The sequence below is a fragment of the Stomoxys calcitrans genome, chromosome 5 (genome assembly GCF_963082655.1).
Source record: "Stomoxys calcitrans chromosome 5, idStoCalc2.1, whole genome shotgun sequence".
NCBI classification, from domain to species: Eukaryota; Metazoa; Arthropoda; class Insecta; order Diptera; family Muscidae; genus Stomoxys; species Stomoxys calcitrans.
In genome coordinates, this window is record NC_081556.1 from 66,688,243 (window position 1) to 66,709,410 (window position 21,168).

Below are 21,168 nucleotides of genomic sequence, written 5' to 3' on the forward strand. Positions count from 1 at the left end.
GCAGCATTTTAAATTATGCTAGATATATTTAGAAATGTCTTATAATGGGACATATAGCTCATATATAAGTAATAAAACCACGTTTCGCGTTATTGTTAGTTGAAGACAACATGCTACGGCCTTATACCACCACCCCAGCTGTCGTGTCTTTGGAGTCGATTCTAAGCCTACTCGTGGACTCTAGGTCTGCCGCTCCACTGGAAACAGACGCAGATCATCAACCGCATATTGGATACCACTATCGTAGCTATCCCTGAGTGACTTAAAAATGTCTGCGAAAATAACTACCTATTACGAAGTACGGAAAATTCTTACGGAGCGAAATAAAAATACGTCCGCTCCACTCAAAGGTTCAAACGAATAGCTCTCAATATGGATGATTTGTTACAAAACAAAAAATTTACTTCAAAATTACTTTAAAGTCATTAATTGATAATTTTAATGCTGCACCCTCAGCAGATTCTTCGTCATCAGATCGGCCATCATGTCAGCTGTTTGACAGTACACCAGTTCGACCTCTTTTCTCTCTACCAGTTCCCGTATATGATGAAAGCGTATGTCGATATGCTTACTTTGCTTATGATAGATCCAATTTTCCTTCTTGGCTTGTTCCTTTGTTTTCATAAACCAATTTTATGTAGTTCGTCCCAGACATGTAACGTAAAATGTTAAACATAGCGGAGTCATGTGCTCCCTCCGAATTGCGCTCTGCCAGTTTAGTAACCGAATGTAAAATATTAGGCCTAGTACAAATTGCCATGCATGTCAATGTTCCAACTAGTGACTTGTCCTGTTGTGGCTTCTCGCAATCGCCCTTGCAGTCTACTTGGTAACCAACATCCAATGGGACTGAAACGGATTTGCATTGTTCCATACCATACTCCTTCAAAGCATCATATGTACTGAGTCTGGCTAAGTATGATGCTACCAGTTTCGCCATCGCGTTCTATCTCCATTCCCAAAAAATGACAAAGTTCGCTTTTGTCGCCGACATTAAAGTGTTCTCCAATTTTGGCCTTTAACTTAGTTATGATGAATTTATCGATGCACCCTATAATAATGTCATTTTCGCAGACCGCCACCAGAATTAACTTGCCATTTTGCATGGAACTAAATTCAGTCGACGAAGAGTTCAATCGATCTTTGAATTCCACTCTTTTTCGCTCTCTTTCAAGCTATATATCGCCGTATAAAGCCGTAAAACCTTGCCCTATTCTTCTTATTGTCAAAATTAGGGGACTGTTGCATATAAATTTAATAGGGCGGGGCGATTTGAACATCAAAAGAGGCCCTTCGCGTTTCTGATTTTTTGGATTGTACTAAGCAAAAAAGTCCACTAAAAAAACTCTAGTTTTTTTTTAGAAAATTTACAAATTTTCTTGGTCTTATATTTCGTAAACTATTTGAAAGTTTGACCTAATGCCATGTATCGCCTTATCGAGCCGTAAAACCTTACCTCTATTCGTCTTATTTTCAAAATTGAGGGACTGTTTTAGGACGATTTAAAAATCTAAAGGGGAGCTTCGCGTTTCCGATTCTTGGGATTGTACTGAGCAAAAAGGTCCACGAGACCATATGTCGAGCTTCCAGATTTTAACTTGTAGTTTTTCTCAGACTTTAGTTCTTTGGAAAATTTGCAAATTTTCTTGGGATCATATTTCGTAAATTATTTGAAATTTTGACTTATTTTCATTTCTCGGGCTACAATTCTCTGAAAATATTAATTTAAAAAAAACTTCGTGTAAAAAACTCAAAATTTTTTGCCTATTTTGGCCTAAAACAGCCAAACCATTGAGATTTTTGATACAATACTATAGTTAAGAACTCTTTGGTACATCGCAAAAGCATTAAAACGCTCCTTCATGCAGTTTTAATATTGTCAAAGTGCAGATTTTTTGTAAAAGTATTTGTAAATTACCATTTTCAGTTGTTCGTGCAAAATCATAAAAATTTCCTATATCTTATTCTTCCGCCTTTTTATTCAAAAATATGTTTTTTTTTTGATTTGTTCTATATTTATTTTTAAAATGATGAGAAATTCATTTAAGGATCCAAGTAATTGTATTGGTAGAGACAAGGTATGAATCAAGAAGAAAGCGATTATTGTTTTAAACGATTTTCAAGACTACTGAAGAGCGAGACACTGAAGATAGAGTAAAACGAACAAGTTGCTATTGAGTAGATAATCATGAAAACCAACCACCATTCTGTACTTGGGAGTATTTTTATCTCGAACTCATAGCCGCTACAGTGAGTTTTTGCCAAATCAACCACGTTGCCTTCGTACGAATTTCGTACTACGAAAGCAGACGACAAGAAAAATAGTACTTTATTTGAATCAAAATGTACCCGATGTACATGCATTGTACAACGTGCACTCACTGTTATCCGAATCAATCTTTCTTTTTGCTGAAGGGCTTATTTTATGCATTTATTCATCTCGTTACTTGGCGTCTTGTTTATCAGTTTTACTCAGTTCTCAATTGTCTCATACAATGTTGTATGTTTTAAACGAAGAGTTCAGTTCTTGAAATGGAAGGTCTCGTAGATTGAGGGCTTATCAATATAAGCAAGCAGCTGGACATGACGCTCCGTACCTTGAATATGACAAGCTATTAGTGCACGCAAAAAAATAATTCGTTTCACATAAAGGAAATTTTCGCCAAGTAAGCTTCTTTTCCGAAAACCGTTGGATTTTGTTTAGAATGAAAGTACATGTTGTTTTGCGATAAATGCTTGCAAGAGTTTTTACCCGACAATACCTTTAATTTTTGATATATAATATGTTATTCGGGATTTCAACTAGTTTTTCTTTATTTATAAAATAATTTAACGTCATGTTTATGTATTGGGTTGCCCAAAAAGTAGTTGCGGATTTTTTTTAAAAGAAAGTAAATGCATTTTTAATAGAAATTAACTTTAGAACTTTAATCAAATATACTTTTTTACACTTTTTTTCTAAAGCAAGCTAAAAGTAACAGCTGATAACTGACAGAAGAAAGAATGCAATTACAGAGTCACAAGCTGTGAAAAAATTTGTCAACGCCGACTATATGAAAAATACGCAATTACTTTTTGGGCAACACAATACATATATTCTTTTTAATTTTAAAATAAATTGTGTTGATTGAAAAGTATGCGAAGTTCAATTTAAGTTTGTAATTACTTCAAACTCAATATTTCGCCAATTATAAGCAGATCTCAGTTGGTAACTCAAACACTTTCCGAGTTTATTTGGATTTATTTGTTACGATATGATACATAGCTATATTAAAAGCTTTCCATTTTCGCACAGCTCCTTTATGTTTATGTTTTATGATCTGCTGTATTCGTTATGTTATAAATAGAACAAAAAATACTTATCGTAGTTGTTGTTTTCGTACATTTAAATACCTACTATGGGATGGATATTTCTTTGTCGTGTAAATGTTACCAAACAATACATAATGTTTGTCATTGGACATACCGGAGTACCGCACTCTACCGAGCTGCTCAATATACTTACTGTTCTTTGCTCAGTTAAAACAAAAAAGGAAAACATTTTGTATGTGAAAATGTGATTATACCAGTGATGGACACACACCATTGCAACTATTTGCAAGCCTATGGGCTTGCTTGGGATTTCTTGTATACGTACAACGTAATGTGCAATAGTGTGAGTATTTTTGCCAACCACTGGTTTATACTCGCAAATACTCCCTATTTCTCTCTATTAGGAGAGACACAAGAGAATAATTATTAGTCCGGCATACAAATAATAGTTCTGGCAATTGAAGCACTTTTGCAAATAAAAAGTTTTTGGTTTAACAACAACAGAAAGGTAATTTTACCGAAGACGAAGCTGCTCAAGGGTTTACAATAAACAAAGTTAGTTACGTTCAATAATGCTACGTTACAATAAAAGAAATTAAAAATTTCTTTACAATCCTCAAATAACATACTCAAAAAAACATTTCCACTGTGTGCAAAATAGGTATTATTTGGTATTACCCAACCCTGGTATGCTGCGCTGTGCCCTCTTTTACAATACACAAAACAAAAATTTCCTTATATTTGTAATCTAAACTTCTAGGTTTCATGGTTGCATTTTGGCTTCAAAAGTTTGTATACAATATAGCAAAAAAGTTACACTCAGGGAAATTTGCTTGTAAAATCAACAAAAACATTTTTCATATGTTAAATGTAACAAATTTTTTGAGAAGTTGTATATTTCACCTTAGGTTCGGTTGACAAGAGGGTGCAGATACTAATCTGCCCTATGCCACAATAGACATACACCTGAGCCAGTAAACGGCTTGTTGTGTACTCTTACAACGAAAAGTAACCTCGAAAAAGAAAATCTTTAGGAAATTCGTACTACTTACAAAATCCCTAATTGTTTTTCATACCACACCCCTAGTCCATGTCTGGTATTGGGTCCCCACCTAAGTACCGGAGTCTGTTAGCCGCGAAAGCCGGGCAATGACATAGGAAATGCTCCAACGTCTCATCATCTTCCCCATATGATGTCCTTGTAGCACCGATTTTACATAAGTGAGCTCGTAGTCCTATGTTTCCCGCTATGACCTTCCTACTTCCTTTCAAAAATAGCCTCGTCCTCTCACAATCCGGATCACGCCATAGGATTTTCGCAGACCTACGGAATGTTTCTCTGTTCCACAGTGTTACATGCCCGTTTGTTGTCCACGCTCTTAAATCCGACTGCATCGACCCGAAAAGCTTCGGGTTAACCAAGTTTATTCACGGCAGTCCTCTGGCCTTCACTGCCAAAAATTCTGCCCTTTTATTCCTCCTTACTCCGTTATGGCCCTGTACCCAAACGATGTGGATTTTGACATCCTCAGAAAAGGCGTTAATCTCTTCCTTACACTCCAAGACTGTTCGTTACCTTACCGTCCTGGTTGTTACTGCCCTTACGGCCATTTTACTGTTCGTAGATATGTTCACACTCGACGTCCTTGCGTAAGTACCACCTCACACATTCCGTGATCACCCGGATCTCTGCCCGCAGGAAATTATTATTTTCAGGCAGTCTAAACCAGTCCCTGGTTTCTCAATGTAGACCCCCATGCACACTCTATCCCCTAGCTTTGATCCATCCGTGTGACATGATCTTCCAGATGGCAATATTAGGGTTCCGTCGGTCCAAGACTGCGCCGCTGTCTTCAGTGCCCTAGTGGGTGTGGTCCTCATCGCTCCGCCTTTGCCAAGACAACATGTTCTCTGAATTTGTTGTATGATCCTCACGTTGAACTTTTTCTCCATATTGCTCTCCATATTGGTCTAATCACGCTTCTGGCCTTGGATTCAGGACCCATTTCGAGCCTACGGCCCGTCTACACAGTGCCCAACATCTGTGAGCCTTCTTAGTACGCTCCTGAATGTGACACTTCCAATTAAGTTTCCTATCCAAGATCACTCCTAAGTATTTGACCTTGTCAGATATCGAATCGTCTTATTGAGGAAACGTGGTGCATTGCATTGGCCCACCTACGACTTCCTCGTGAACAGACAAGTATATCTCTGTCTTCTCTGGGCTTACATTGAGACCTTTGGGTCTAGCCCAGTCATATGCCATATGCAAGACCCTTTCAGCCTTCTGCATAACTGGTTCGCTTCCTTACCCATAAGGAGTATTATAGCATCGTCTGCATAGCAGACGGCTTCAAATCCCTCCTCAGTCATATTTTAATTGGGTATGACAGAACATTTGTTCCACTAGTCGAACGTAGAATAGCGTTCCAATCGCCTCAATTTTCTGCGCTCATTCTAAAATCTCTGATACCAAGATTCGAGGTGTCTCCCACCACTTGATCTTTCCATCGGGTTTTTATTTGCCTTCAAAAGGCTTATTTGCTGGAGTTTCTTCATCCACTCTGACAACATAACCTAGCCAACACAACCGTTGTATTTCGATACGTGTAACTATGCTACCGTCGTCATACAGCTCGTGGTTCATACGTCGCCTGTATTCTCCATTAACGAAGAATCTTTCTCTCAAATACTCCAAGCACTGCCTCATCTGCTTTCACAAGTACCCATGCCTCAGAACCATATCACAACGCGGGTGGTATTAGTGTCTTGTATAGTGTAATTCCCTTATCTCAAAACTGGTGTCATTCGTGTCGGTTACGGCGGTGCCGAGGTGGATAAAGTTGCTGACTATCTCAACTTTTTCAATTTTCTTTATCTGCTAGGTTGTACAAGGCGTTTTAGGAGTTTAAATCATCCATTTCATCTTATCTCCATTTAGGGCCAGACCCATTTTCACTAACGCTCTTTCGATTCTTTTAAAGGCTGCAGTTAATCCTTCCGGTGACCGACCTGTGATGTCGTCGGCATAGGCGAGTAGCATGTGTTCTCTTGTGATTAGTGTGCCATATCTATTCACATCTGAATCTCGTATAATCTTCTCCAGCAGGATATTAAAGAGATCACACGATAGGCTGTCTCCTTGTCTGAAACCTCGTTAGGTATTAAATGGTTCGGAGAGATTCTTTCCTATTCTCACTGAGGAACGCGTATCAGTCAGTGTCATCCTGTAGAGTCTTATTAATTTTGCAGGGATACCAAACTCAGACAAGTCTTGAAATACCTTTGAAAGTAAAGGAGTATCGAAAGCGGCTTTGTATTCAACAAGGAAATGGTAGGTGTTGATTTGTCCTCCTGGGGTCTTTTCCAGGATTTGGGGCAGTGTGAATATCTGGTCCAGGGTGGATTTGCCAGGTCTAAAGCCGCATTGGTACGACCCAATTATCTCATTGACTTTAGGTTTTAACCTTTCACACTGTACGCTCAAGAGTAACTTGTATGCGATGGGAGGAGACTAATTCCTATGTAGTTGGCACATTCCGTCTTGTCTTCTTTCTTGTTTACGGGTCATAGTATGCTGAGGTTCCAATCATTGCGTACGCGTTCTTCTAGCCAGATGTCGCCTTCAACATCTGGCAGATTTCAGCAGGAAATCCGTCGGCTCCTGCTGCCTTGTTGTTCTTCAGTCGGGTCACTACTACTTGGACCTCATTCTGACTAGGAGGTAAACATTCTATACCATCATTATTGATTGGTTCTGCGGTATCCTCATCGCTGCCAACGTCGGACACTAGCAGTTGGGTAAAATGTTCTTTCCATATTCTCAGCATTCTATCTGTGTCAGTTACCACATTTCCTTCTTTGTCTCTGCTGGAGGATGTGACTGCACCAAAACCATCCGTTTGATGTTTAATTCTTTGGCAGAATTTCCGGACTTCATTCTGACTCCTGTATATCTTTATTCGCTCAGACTCACGTCTTACCATTTCCTTTTTCGATCTGCTACTGATTGCAGGGTTGCTTTATATGGCGCATTCTTGGTTTCTCGCATCTCGACACTCTTGGTTGTACCATGGGTTTCTTGGGGGAGGCTTCCGGTACCCAAGTACGGATTTCGCGGCATTTTCCATTGGAGTTGGTAATGGTTTGCCACTGCGCCATTATATCATCGGAACAAGGAGTGCTTTCATCAAGCAGTTGGGTCAGTCTATCACAACGTGATCTATTTGGTTCCTCGTACTTTGATCGGGTGACAGCCATGTGGCTTTGTGACTATTTTTTTTGCTGAAATCTGGTGCTACTAACTACCATGTTGTTTGCGGCGGCGTAATCTGCCTCAACCCATTACTGGATGTTATCTCGTGAGGCTAAACTTTCCGACTGTTGGACCAAAGATGTCTTCCTTTCCTCTAGGCGCTCGTAGAAAATATCCTTAGTCTGCTCGTTCTTATCTTCTGTCGGGGCATGGGCACAAATAAGGGTGATGTTGAAGAATTTGGCTTTTATGTGGATTGTGGTCAGCATCTGTAGTATGTTATTTATGGTGGTCACCCAAAGGAGTGGCTATAAAATGCCCCCCTGTGGCGTGGACTGTGTCACTTTCCCCCTTATATTCATGTCATGGGACCCACAATTTATGCACCTGTTCCTTAGCATATAAATTATCCAGTCTCTAAGGACCCGGTCCACCCGATACTGGTCTAAGTATTGGATCAATGTGTCGGTTTGCACGTTATTAAACGCCTCCTCGATGTTAATGCAAACCGCCAATGTGTACGTTTTAGCATCGAAGGATTCTTCTATTTTATGCACAACCTCGTGCTAGGCAGTCTTATCCGACCTTCCCTTGACATAGGCATGCTATTTGTATTTGAGCAGTTCGCTGGATGTCCTACTCTTCATCATGGTATCCACAATGCGTTACATGGTTTGGAGTAGAAAGGACGTAAGGCTTATAGGTCTGTAGGCCTTTGCTGTCGCATAACTTGCTATGCTGGGCTTGGGTATAAACACCACCCTTGCCTCCTGCCAGGCTTTCGGAGTATATGCAAGTCCTAGGCACGCTGTGAAAATAGTTGCCAGATGAGGATCCAGATAGTCTGCCTGTTTCTGTAGTAACGCCGGAAATATTCCATCTGGTCCGGTTGAATCTCCTCAAGGCTTCCTTGACCATAAATTCCATTATGATACACCTTCGATCAACCTTATTATTCCAATATTCCGGTGAGTCCAGCCGTATACTATGGAAAATTCGTTATTTCTGCTCTCACTCCCATGTCGTCCACTAAAGTTTCAGTTTGGACATGGGTTTTTGAGAGAAACTTTTTTACCTTGGCGGCGTCATTAACGCTATCGACCTGTTCGAAGAAAAGCTTTCAGGAGGCATGTTTTGCCGGTCTGGTAATCTTTTTGTATTCCTTGAGCCGTGTGTAATACACATCCCAGTATCCGATTTTTTATGACGTGCTCTGTTTAAAAGTCTGCGGACTTTTTTTCCCAATGTTGCGAATCTCCCCGGTCATCCAGCGCTTTTTTTGGGCTGGTTTCCTTTCTTGAAGAGGACAGCTATCATCGAAAGGCTCCAGTGCAGTCATAATCCAATCTAAATTATCTTGGCCCCGCTTATTAATGTTGGTACTACCCCACAAAATATGGTGAGAGTTCGCATCGCACTCTATTAGTACTTCTATTCCTGTCTATCTATTTTGTTTTCCTCATCAACCGTTTCAGCTTCGACGTAGGTGGGGGTGTCGGAAAGTCGAAATGCAGATAAAATGATGTCAGGTATGCTGCACCGTCTTCCTGTCCCATCACTGTTGCATTTGACTTTGACAACTCTGGGGAAATACATAATTTACATTTTTATGACAAATAACGCAGGTCCTCGCCTGAGTACCGGTGTTAGCATAGAATAATTGGTAGTTGATATGATTCAGTCCAGAAACAGTCCATGGCTCCTGAATTAAGGCAACATGAATCTTGCCCTTTCTGACTTTCTCCATTAGAGCGTGAGTAGGTGTCTCGCTCTGGTGGAGGTTTATCTGGGTGACCTCAATCATTGGTCCTCCATTAGATGGGCTTTTTGGGAGTGGGTGATGGTTTCATCGTCTGCCTTTGACTCTTAGGCTGCATTGAGCCCTGCCTGATGTTTTAATATTACGATCTTTGCATATCCTAGTCTTCCGAATCTTGAGAAAGTGTGTAATGGTTCCATCACCGGGTCCCTGTTCGTAAGGCTGTATTGAGTCTACCGTCTCTGCACTGCCCGATGTTCCAATATTAAGATCTTTGCCTATACTAGTCTTCCAAATCTTGTGTAATTATTTCCTGGGAGTAGATTGTGGTCTCATCGGCGGGTCCCTGTGCGTTAGGCGGCATTGAGTTCTGTCACTGCACTGCCTGTATTTCAGCATTAGGATCTTTATCCATCCTAGTCATCCCAATCTCTAGAAAGTCGTTGATGGTTCCGTCGTCGGTTCCCTGTTCGTTAGGCTGTGTTGGGTCTCTCGCCCCTGCACTGCCTGATGTTTTAGTATTAGGATCGTTGCTTATCCTTGTCTTCCCAATATTGAGAGAGACAGTGATAATCTCGTCGTCGGCCCCTGTCCGTAAGGCGTTCTTGGGTGTCGCCTGATGGCTCAATATGACGATATTTGCCTATCCTTGTCTTCCCAATCTTGAAAAAGACGGTCATGGCCTCGTAGTACGCCATGTCAAACTTGTCACGACGATTTGGCCCTGATCGGTTCAGATTTGGATATAGCTGCCATATAGACCGATTTTTCGATTTAAGGTTTTAGGCCCATAAAAGGCCTATTTATTGTCCGATGTCGCCGAAATTTGGGACAGTGGGTTAAGTTAAGCCCCTTGACATACTTCTGCAATTTGGGCCAGTTCGGTCCAGATTTGAATATAGCTGCCATATAGACCGATCTCTCGATTTAAGGTTTTGGGTCCTTAAAAGGCGCATTTATTGACCGATTTCGCCGAAATTTGAGACAGTGCGTTGTGTTAGCCTCTTCGACATTTTTCTGCAACTTGGCCCAAATCGGTCCAGATTTGGATATAGCAGCCATGTAGACCGATATCTCGATTTAAAGTCTTGACCCCATAAAAGGCGCATTTATAATCCGATGTCACTGAAATTTGACACCGTGACTTATGTTAGGCTTTTGGAAATCCGTGTCGTATATGGTTTAGATCGGTTTATTTTTAGATATGGTTACTAAAAAGACCAATCTTTTATTATACACAATTGAACAATGACTTCTACTTTTTAGTATTTGGTCCAAATCGAAATATATTTCGATATAACTGCTATGGGACATGAGGTATGCATTTGTTCAACGGATTTTGATGGAAGGTGGTTTACTTATATACCTGAAGTGGTGGGTATCCAAAGTTCGGCCCGGCCGAACTTATCGCCTTTTTACTTGTTTTTTTATAAAATCAGCAACGAGCTGATACCAGAAAACTTATTTATCTAAGTTAAAGATTTAATATTTTCAAGCTTTCATTGGTTCTTCTGGTTCTATATTCTTAAATTTTTTATAGCTTATCGTAAACCACTCCTCGAATTTGCACACTACCACCCTCTAATCCACACTCTAATGACTTTAATTTATTCGTTCGTACTCTACTCCTAAAACCCTTTTATTCGGCTTGTTGTGCGCTCTAAAAACTATAAAGTAACCTGTAAAATACAAAATCTTTAATTGTATTCAATACCATTAAGTTGGTTCGTGCTGGTATTGTGTCTCCACCTAAGTACCGGTATCTGTTAGACCGAAAGCCGGGCAATGACAAAGGAAATGCTCCAATATCTCATCATCTTCCCCACATGACCTACACATGCTATCAGTTGCTGCACCGATTTTACATAAGTAAGCTCGCAGTCCTATGTGTCCCGTTATGATACCAATAGCTATACTGACCTCCTTCTTGCTTCCTTTCAGTAATAGCCTCTTCTTCTCACAATCTGGTTCCCCCCATAGGATTTTCGCCGTCCTACCGACCGTTCCGCTGTCCTCTGGCCTTCACTGCCAAGTCGTCTGCCTTTTCATTTCCCCTTACTCCGTTACGGCCCGGCACCCAAACGATGCGGATTTTGTCATCCTCTGAGAAGGCTTTAATCTCCTCTTACACTGCAAGACTGTTCGTGACCTTACCGTTCTGGTTGTTATTACCCTTATGGCAATTTTACTGTCGGTAAATATGTTCGCACTCGACGTCCTCGGGTTAGCACCACACCACCTCTCGCATTCCGTGATCGCCCGGATCTACGCCTGCAGGACCGTATTATGGTTCTCAATGTAAACCCTCAGGCCCACTCTGTCCTTTAGCTTTGATCCATCCGTGTAACATGATCTTCCAGATGGAAATACTGGGGTTCCGTCAATCCAAGACTGTGCCGATGGCAGCAGTGCCTCGCACTCGACTTCAAGGTTCATCTCAGGTATCCAATCGGAAACCTCTTCCCCTCCTTCCAGGTATCCTATTGTCGCCTCGATTATACCGCTATGGTATGAGTTGCTCCCATCCTCAATCCATTCTCCCGTCGCCTTAAGTCTCATAGCCGCAGTGGCTGCCCCACACTTTATCTTTATCTGGGTTGCCCAAAAAGTAATTGCGGATTTTTTAAAAGAAAGTAAATGCATTTTTAATAAAACTTAGAATGAACTTTAATCAAATATACTTTTTTAAACTTTTTTTTATCTAATCACGCTCTTGTGGACTATCCTCGGATTCAGGCCCCATTTCGAGCCTACGACCCGTCTACATAGTGCCCAACATCTGTGAGCCTTCTTAGTACGCTCCTTAATGTGACACTTCCAATTCAGTTTCCTGTCCAAGATCACACCTAAGTATTTGACCTTGTCAGATATCGGAATCGTCTTATTGAGGAAACGTTGTGCGTTAAATTGGCCCACCTTCGTCTTTCTCGTGAACAGGCATATTTCTGTCATCTCTGGGTTAACTTTGAGACCTTTGGGTCTAGCCCAGTCATATGCCATATGCAAGACCCTTTCGGCCTTTCCGCATAGCCCGTTCGGATCCTTAACCTTTAGAAGTATTATAACATCGTCTGCGTAGCAGACGGTTTCAAATCTCTCTTCGGTCAGCATCCGTAATAGGTCATTTATGGTGGTCACCCATAGGAGTGTCGATAAAATGTCCCCCTGTTGCGTGCCCTGTGCCAATGCATACCGCCAGTGTGTACGTTTTGGCATCGAAGGATTCTTCCTTTTTATGCACAACCTCGTGTAGGGCAGCCTCCACCGACCTTCCCTTGATATAGTCATGCTGTTTGTATTTGAGCAGTTCGCTGGCTGGATGTCCTACTCTTTATCGAGGTGTCCACAATACGTTCCATGGTTTTGAGTAGAAAGGACGTAAGGCTTATGGGTCTGTAGGCCTTTGGTGTCGCATAACTTACCACGCCGGGCTTGGGTATAAACACCACCCTTTCCTCCTGCCAGGCTTACGGAGTATATGCAAGTCCTAGGCACGCTGTGAACATTTTTGTCAGATGAGGCGCTAGATAGTCTCTTTTTGTAGTAACGCCGGAAATATTCCATCAGCTCCGTTCTGCGTCGGCGGAATGTATTGATACCGTCAAACAGCTCGTCAGAGGTATTCACGCTCCCTGGGAGGGCGCAAAGCTCGATCTTGTGAGAAAGGTGGATATCCCACAGTTTGGCTAAGACTAAAGGCGTGGCGCAATACGGGAGCAAAGCTGTCTTTTTCAAGATTGGGAAGACTAGGATAGGCAGAAATTTTCATTCTGCGACACCAGGTCGTGCAGAGGCAGGTGACTCAATATTGGAAAGAAGAGGAGAAGCAATGATCCTAATACTAAAATATCAGGCAGTGCAGTGGCGAGAGACCCAACATAGCCTAACAAACAGGAACCCGACGACGAGATTCGCAATACTGGGATAGGTAAATATCCTAATATTGAAACATTAGGCAGCGCAGCTACAGGAGACTCAATGCAACCCAACGAACAGGGAGCCGATGATGGTACCATCACCTACTCCCAAGAAGCCCATTTACATAAGATTCGGAAGTCTAAGATAGGCAAAGATCCTAGTATTGAAACACCAGGCAGAATAGGAAATGGAATCCCAAAACAGCTTAACGAACAGGGATCCGACGATGGAACCATTACCGACTTTATAAAAAGTCGGAAGACTAGACTAGGCAATGAACCTAAAACGATGACATCAGGCAGTGCAGTGACAGGAAAGTCAATGCAGTCTAAAGAACAGGGAGCAGACGATGAGATCATCACCTACTACCAAGATGCCCATTTACTGGAGGACCAATGATTGAGGTAATCAAGATAAACCTCCACCGGAGTGAGAGCCATGGACGACACGGAACAAAGTCTCTGGACTAAACCATATTAAGTACCAATTATTCTATGCTATCACTGGTACTCGGCCGAGGACCTGCGTTATTTGTCATAGAAATTTGAATTATATATTTTCCTCAGCGTTGTCAACGTCGGATGCAACAGTGGTGAGACAGGGAGACGGTAGAGCATACCTGGCATCACTTTATCTGCCTTTCGATTTCGACAGGAAACAAGGTGCTAATTGGGTGTGATGTAAACTCTGTCAACATTTCGTGGGGTAGCACCAAAACTAATAAGCGGGGCCAAGCCCTGGCAGAGTTCTTGAATACTAACGACCTAATAACACTTAATATTGGTAACGCCGCTACCTTTGTTAATAGGATTAGGGAGGAGGTATTAGATATGTTCCGGAAATCTGATCGATGAGGTTCAGGATGATGAGATTCTTTGACCATCGCTACATTAGGTTTAGAATAGCACGGCCAGCGCCGAATCCTATAAGCTTCCGGAATAAGTTGAAAACCAACTGGACAAAATTCGGAAGGCTACTCAGAAGAAGACTTGGGCAAGATAATTTAGATTGTCCAAGCATAGAAGAGTTTGACGAAAATGGCAACAGGATAACGACTGCACTGGTGGGATCCTTCAAAGATAGTTGTCCTCTTCGCGAAAGGAAATCGGCTCAAGAAAAACCCTGGATGACCGGGGAGATTCGCAATATTGGGAAAGAGGTCAGAAGACTTTTTAACAGAGCACATCGTAAAAAAGCGGAAGTTTATTGGGATGTGTATTACACACACACGGTTCAAGGAATACAATCAGATTACCAGAGCGGCAAAACGTGCCTCCTGGAAGCTTTTCTGCGAACAGGTCAATAGCGTTGATGACGCCGCCAAGATAAAAAGTTTCTCTCAAAAATCCATGTACAAACTGAAACTTTAGTAGTCGATATGGGAGTGAGAGCAGAGACAACGAAGGACATGTTGAGGCTTTTTATGAAAACCCATTTTCCGCAGGATACGACGGGACTCACGGAGACACCGGAATCTTGTAATAATGACGTTGATCGAAGGTTTATAATTACGGAATTGATGGTGAAGGAATCCTTGAGGAGATTCAAACCATTTAAGTCACCCGGACCTGATGGAATATTTCCGTCGTTACTACAGAAAAAGGCAGACTATCTGACGCCTCATCTGGCCAAAATTTTCACACCCTCACGATAATCTCACCTAATAAAGGGCGATTTTTTTAAGAGCTATAGGAAAGTTTTTCAAAAAAACACAAATCTCAGAAAAATTAATGAAATTTTATTTGAATCGATAGTACGGTCCATATAATATAATGTTTAAATTATTTCATTCAAATGTTGACCGTGGCTGCGCCTCAAATGGTCCATCCGCTTAGTCCAATTTTGCCATACCCTTTCCAAAATTTCGGCCGGTATCTCACAAATAAATGCTCCATTGTCTGTATAGACATGAGCTTGAACATAGCTCCACAAAAAATAGTCTAAATGCGTTAAATCGCACGATATAGGCAGCCAATTGACCGGTCCGAACGTGACATAAAATGTTCACACCGAACTCGCCTCTCAATAAATCCATTGTTACGTGTGCTGTGTGGCATGTGATACCGTCTTGTTGAAACCTTATGCCATGCAAGTCAAGCTCTTGCAATTTGGATAAAAAAAGTTGGATATCATCTCACGGTTGCGCTCGCCGTTCACTGTTACATTACGATTCGGATCATCTTTGCAGAAGTACGGTCCAATGATGCCACCAGCCCATAAACGGTACCAAACAGTGACTTTCAGGTTACACTGGTAGCTCTTGCAATGCTTCTGGCTGACCTTCACTCCAAAATCGACAATTCAGCTTATGAGAAAAAATGAGCAAAAATGCGCGCGCGATGAACTTTCTTAACTGAGCACGGATTTTGATAATAAAATTCAATAATTTGCAAGCATTGTTCGTTTGTAAGACGATTCATGGTTTAATTGTGGACCAAACTGAAGATGTTTGACAGTGAAACAAAACACGAAACGTGCGTGAGCTGTTTAAACCAGTGTTGTCAAAAAGATAATAGCTAAAATCAAAAAAAAATCACCCTTTATATGGCGTGATATATGTATGTTGATAAACGCATACACGGCCTGAAAAAATATTCCACTGCTGTGGTACCATTCCGTCACAACCACCACGTCATAATCAGTTATCGCAGCATCACGGCATGCCTGCAATGCATTTAACAACAATGTCAATTTTGAATATATTTGAGAAAAGAAAAAACTTAAAGAAATTTGTTTACCTGTTATTTGATGGCGTCAACAGAATATTTGACAAAATGGGTGAAAGCATCATAAACACTTTAGGCCTAAATTGTAATTAAGGATTATTATGGTACTGCAAATAGCTATTAAAAACTCATTACAGATTTCTGTGGTATTTAAAGTACTATGTCCATATTTATATAGAATGTGTGCGAGTTTTTTATATACCACAACTAGCCATGAATTAAAAAACGATCATTGTTTTTTACGTCCTTATTCACAAAACTTAATAAAGCCTTAAAATAGGACTATTTGACAGTTTTATATAAGTTCTAGAAAAATGGAATAGCAAAACCAGTTTTGTTGACTAATATGGTAGGAAAAAATTTGTGTCTTAATTCATGTTTACACTAGAGCCCAAATCCACTTGATTTGAGATAATCTCCCAAACCCGTTTACACAACGATTCAAGTGATTTGCTTTTATAAAAAGGTATGTTTTTGACTGCGATATTATTGTGATCTACATTTTTATTGTGTTCAGCATATTAATTGTGGTAAGCAATTCATTTGTGAAACGATTTATTTAAATTTGACACAATTTCTTGATTTCAATAAGAAATTGTCAGATGTTAAGAAAAAGTGCTGCCCACAACTACCGATAATAACCGGTACTTTACTTTACTTTAATTGGCTACGACAGAATATTTGTTCCACTAGCCGAACGTAGAATAGCGGTCCAAGCGCCTCGATCTTCTGCGCTCATTCTTAAATCTCTGACACCAAGTTTCGAGGTGTCTCCCACAACTTGATCTTTCCATCGGGCTTTTGGTCTTCCCGGTTTGCGTGTACCACCGTGTTTACCTTCAAAAGACTTTGACGTGGTTAAGGGTGCAAAACGAAATAAAAGGCAAACAACAAATTTATGAATATTTTTAATTTTGCTTCCTGACACGTCACTTATATTTTTTCGAATGAATCAAATTTTTCTGTACAATGAAAAGAAAATGACAATCCAATGCCTACTCAATTTAACATATTTTTTTAAACTCAAAAGTGTTATATAAACTAACAAGGAAAATGAAAACTTAACCTACTTTATTAAAAAATAAATAATTTAAACGATTGAGAATAATAAATGTGGATACACCACAGTACCCCCTCCCTAGTGAAAACGAAATTTATACTCCAGAAGCAAATGATACTTTCTTTCCGCATCGTAATTTCATTGTTGACGTTCCTTGTGAATTGCTTGAAGTATCCGGAACTTGAATTGATTCTGATTCATTTAAGAGATAGGCGGGTTTGAGCCGGTCGATGGATATAACCTTTTCCTGGCCTCGTCTAATTTTGAATATCTTACTATTGTAGAGGTTTTCGAACTGCATCATTTCTTACAAAAACATGTGAGCATTTCAGTAGATCCATGGGTACAAAAATTGTATGCTTCCCATGTCTTATTCCAGGAGTTGGTCTTATATTTTGCATATTATTATGAAATTCATCGATCCAATTGTCTGAATATTTGGAGTTGACGTTATCAAATATCTCACCAGGAAGTCTGAGGTTGGTACCAAAAACCATTTCAGCAGAAGAATTACCAACATCTTGAATAATTGCCGAGTGCAAACCCATCATAACTACAGGAAAAATTTCTATCCAATTCTGCGACTTGTATGACTTGATAGCAGCCTTCATTGTTCTATACCATCTTTCAATTTGGCCATTGCTTTGCGGATGGTAAGGTGTCGTATGGGTAACATTTACTCCTAATAACCGCGAAAATTCTCGAAAAAGACCAGATTCAAATTGTCTTCCCTGATCGGTTGTAATAGATGACGGAACTCCATATCGGGAAACCCAGCCTGACAGAAATGCTGAAGCAACGGTTGTTGCTGTTATGTCTGTCAACGGTATAGCCTCGGTCCATCGGGTAAATCTGTCAATACAAGTGAGAACATACTTGAAATTTTGACATGGAGGTAGCGGACCAACCAAATCGATGCTGATGTTTTTAAAACGTTCCGTTGGTAACACAAAATTTCCAAGAGGACTCTTGACGTGGCGATTAGCCTTTGTCTTTTGACAGGATATACAACATTTGGTCGAAACATGCAGGTCCTTAGATATTGATGGCCAAACAAAACGAGTTTTAGTCATGCTTGTTGTTGCTCGAATGCCTGGATGGGATATTCCATGTAGTGATTCAAAAAGAGGCTTGCGAAAATGTTTGGTTATATATGGTCGTATTGCTTTTGTTGACACATCACAATAAACTTCAACATTCGAGCCAGGGACAACCATTTTTTTCAAGACAAGAGATGTGTTAACTTTTAGTAATTGTTGTAATTCTGTGTCGGACTCTTGCGAACGAGCCAATTCGTTGTAATCCAAAGGTGATGGTAATGATACTGCATCCAATCGAGATAATGCGTCTGCAACTGTGTTATCTTTTCCGGAATATGTCTTATGTCGACAGTATGCCGCCCTATGTAATCAAGGTGTCGCAGTTGCCGTGGGGATGCCTTTTCCGGTTTCTGTTTAAATGCATATATTAGGGGTTTGTGGTCTGTGCAAATAAAGAACTCTCTTCCTTCCAAAAAATATTAGAAGTGTTTCAGTGCTGAGTATGCTGCGAGGAGTTCTCTGTCATATGCACTATATTTCATTTGAGACGAGCTCAATTTCTTTGAGAAAAATGCTATGGGTTTCCACTCACCGCTAATAAATTGTTGTAAAACTCCACCCATTCCTGTATCCGATGCATCAATCCACAAAGATGTCGGAGCATTGAGTTTTGGATGAACAAGTAGAGCTGCATCAGCTAATGAGTTCTTGCATTCCTTGAAAGCTTCAAGTAAGTCCTCTGTCCATTGGATCTTTGCGTTCGTTCCCTTTTTATTTCCAGAACAGATTGCATGAAGTTTTGACTGTTGATGTACTGCATTAGGAATAAATCGTCTATAAAAATTTAACATTCCTAAAAACCTTCGCAGCTCTTTTTCAGTTTCTGGCAACTTGTAGCCTTTGATTGCTTCTACGCGGGATGGCAGGGGTTTGATATCATCTGCATTGACTACATATCCTAAAAATTCGACTTCTGCAACTCCGAGCACCGACTTGGAATAATTAATAGTAACACCAAACTCTCGAAATCTTGAAAATAATTTCCTGAGATGTTTTAAGTGCTCCTCTTTGTTGTTTGACGCAATGAGGATATCATCTATATAGGCGTAACAGAAATTCAAACCTTGTATGACCTCGTGTATGAAGCGCTGAAAAGACTGAGCTGCATTACAAAGTCCAAAGAAACTCAAATAACCCAAATGGAGTTATAATTGCAGTCTTAGCAATGTCAGATTCTTCTAAACTGCTTACTAAGTCCAAAGTAGCATCTGTTTGCCAGTATTATTATTCGCTTAATCTCAAAACTGGTGTCATTCGTTTCGGTTACGGCGGTGTCGAGGTAGATAAAGTTACTGACTGTCTCAAAGTTGTGGTTCCCAACTTTCTCCATTTTCTTTATCTGCTCGGTTGTGCAAGGCTTTTTGGGAGCTGAAACCATCCATTTCGTCTTATCTTCATTTACAGCCAGACCCATTTTCACTGACTCTCTTTCGATTCTTTCAAAGGCTGCAGTTACTACTTCCGGAGACCGACCTATGATATCGATGTCGTTGGCATAGGCGAGTAGCATGTCCTCTTCTGTGATTAGTGTGCTATATCTATTCACATCTGCATCTCGTATAATCTTCTCCAGCAGAATGTTAAAGAGATCACACAATAGACTGTCTCCTTGTCTGAAACCTCGTTTGGTATTAAATAGTTCGGAGAGATTCTTTCCTATTCTTACTGAGGAACGAGTATCAGCAAACGTCATCCTGCAGAGTCTTATTAATTTTTGCAGGGATACCAAACTCAGGCTTAAAATACCTTTGAACGTAAAGGAGTATTGAAGGCGGCTTTGTATTCAACAAAGAGATGGTAGGTGTTCATTTGTCCTTCTCGGGTCTTTTCCAGGATTTGGCGCAGGGTGAATATCTGGTCTAGGGTGGATTTACCAGATCTAAAGCCGCATTGATAGGGCCCAATTATCTCACTGACTTTAGGTTTCAATCTTTCACACAGTACGCTCGAGAGTATCTTGTATGCTATAGGCAGGAGACTTATTCCTCTGTAGTTGGCACATTCCGTCTTGTCTCCTTTCTTGTGTACGGGACATAGTATGCTGAGGTTCCAATCATCGGGTATTCGTTCATCTAGCCAGATTGCGCAGATAAGCTGATGCATACGCCTTATCAGTGGTCTTAAATAGTTTAGCGGGTAACCCGTCAGCTCCTGCTACCTTGTTGTTCTTTAGTCGGGTCACTGCTACTTGGACCTCATTCTGACTAGGAGGTAAATATTCTATACCATCATCAGGGATTGGTTCTGCGGTATCTTCTTCGCCGCCAACGTCGGACACTAGCAGTTGGGTAAAATGTTCTTTCCATATCCTCAGCATGTTATCTGTGTCAGTTACCAGATTTCCTTCTTTGTCTCTGCAGGAGGATGTGCCTGCACCAAAGCTATCGGTTTGATGTTTAATTTTTTGGTAGAATTTCCGGACTTCATTCTGAATCCTGTACATCTCAATTCGCTCACACTCACGTCTTTCCATTTCCTTTTTCTTTTTGCGGAATAGACGTTTCTCCTCTCTCCTTGTCTCCCGATACCTCTCCTTCATCTGTCGCGTTGCTACAGATTGCAGGGTTGCTCTATATGCCGCATTCTTGGCTTCAGTAACATCTCGACACACTTGGTCGTACCATGGGTTTCTTGGAGGAGGCTTCCGGAGGAGTGGGCAATAGTTTGCCACTACGCCATTTTATCATCGGAACAAGGAGTGATTTCATCGAGCAGTTGGGTCAGTCGAGTGGAGTATGCCGCTGCCAATTGTTGTGTTTGCAGCTTTTCATTGTCCAACTTCCGTGCAGTGTCAGATCGTACTTTCCTCGCCATGTTCAAACGGGTGCGAACCTTTGCTGCAACAAGGTAATGATCCGAATCTATATTCGCTCCATGAATCGATCGTACATCTAACACGCTGGTTGAATGCCTTCCATGTATCACAACGTGATCAATTTGGTATCTCGTGTTTTTATCGGGTGACAGCCATGTGGCTTTGTGAATATTTTTATGTTGAAATCTGCTGCTACTAGCTACCATGTTGTTTGCCGCGGCGA

At 40.8% G+C, this 21,168-nt stretch overlaps 1 protein-coding gene and 1 long non-coding RNA gene across 3 annotated transcripts in view; one reads left to right on the forward strand and one right to left on the reverse strand.

The window, feature by feature from the left end:
• Positions 1 to 21,168, forward strand: part of LOC106093182 (myeloid differentiation primary response protein MyD88) — an 88,536-nt gene that overhangs the window by 17,571 nt on the left and 49,797 nt on the right. The window lies entirely within an intron of this gene.
• On the reverse strand, positions 14,963 to 16,967 carry LOC106093184 (uncharacterized). The gene is made up of 4 exons (XR_009398439.1): positions 16,629 to 16,967; positions 15,983 to 16,048; positions 15,823 to 15,908; positions 14,963 to 15,760 (listed from the first exon to the last, which is right to left on the reverse strand). It is a non-coding gene; the product is annotated as an uncharacterized LOC106093184 (long non-coding RNA).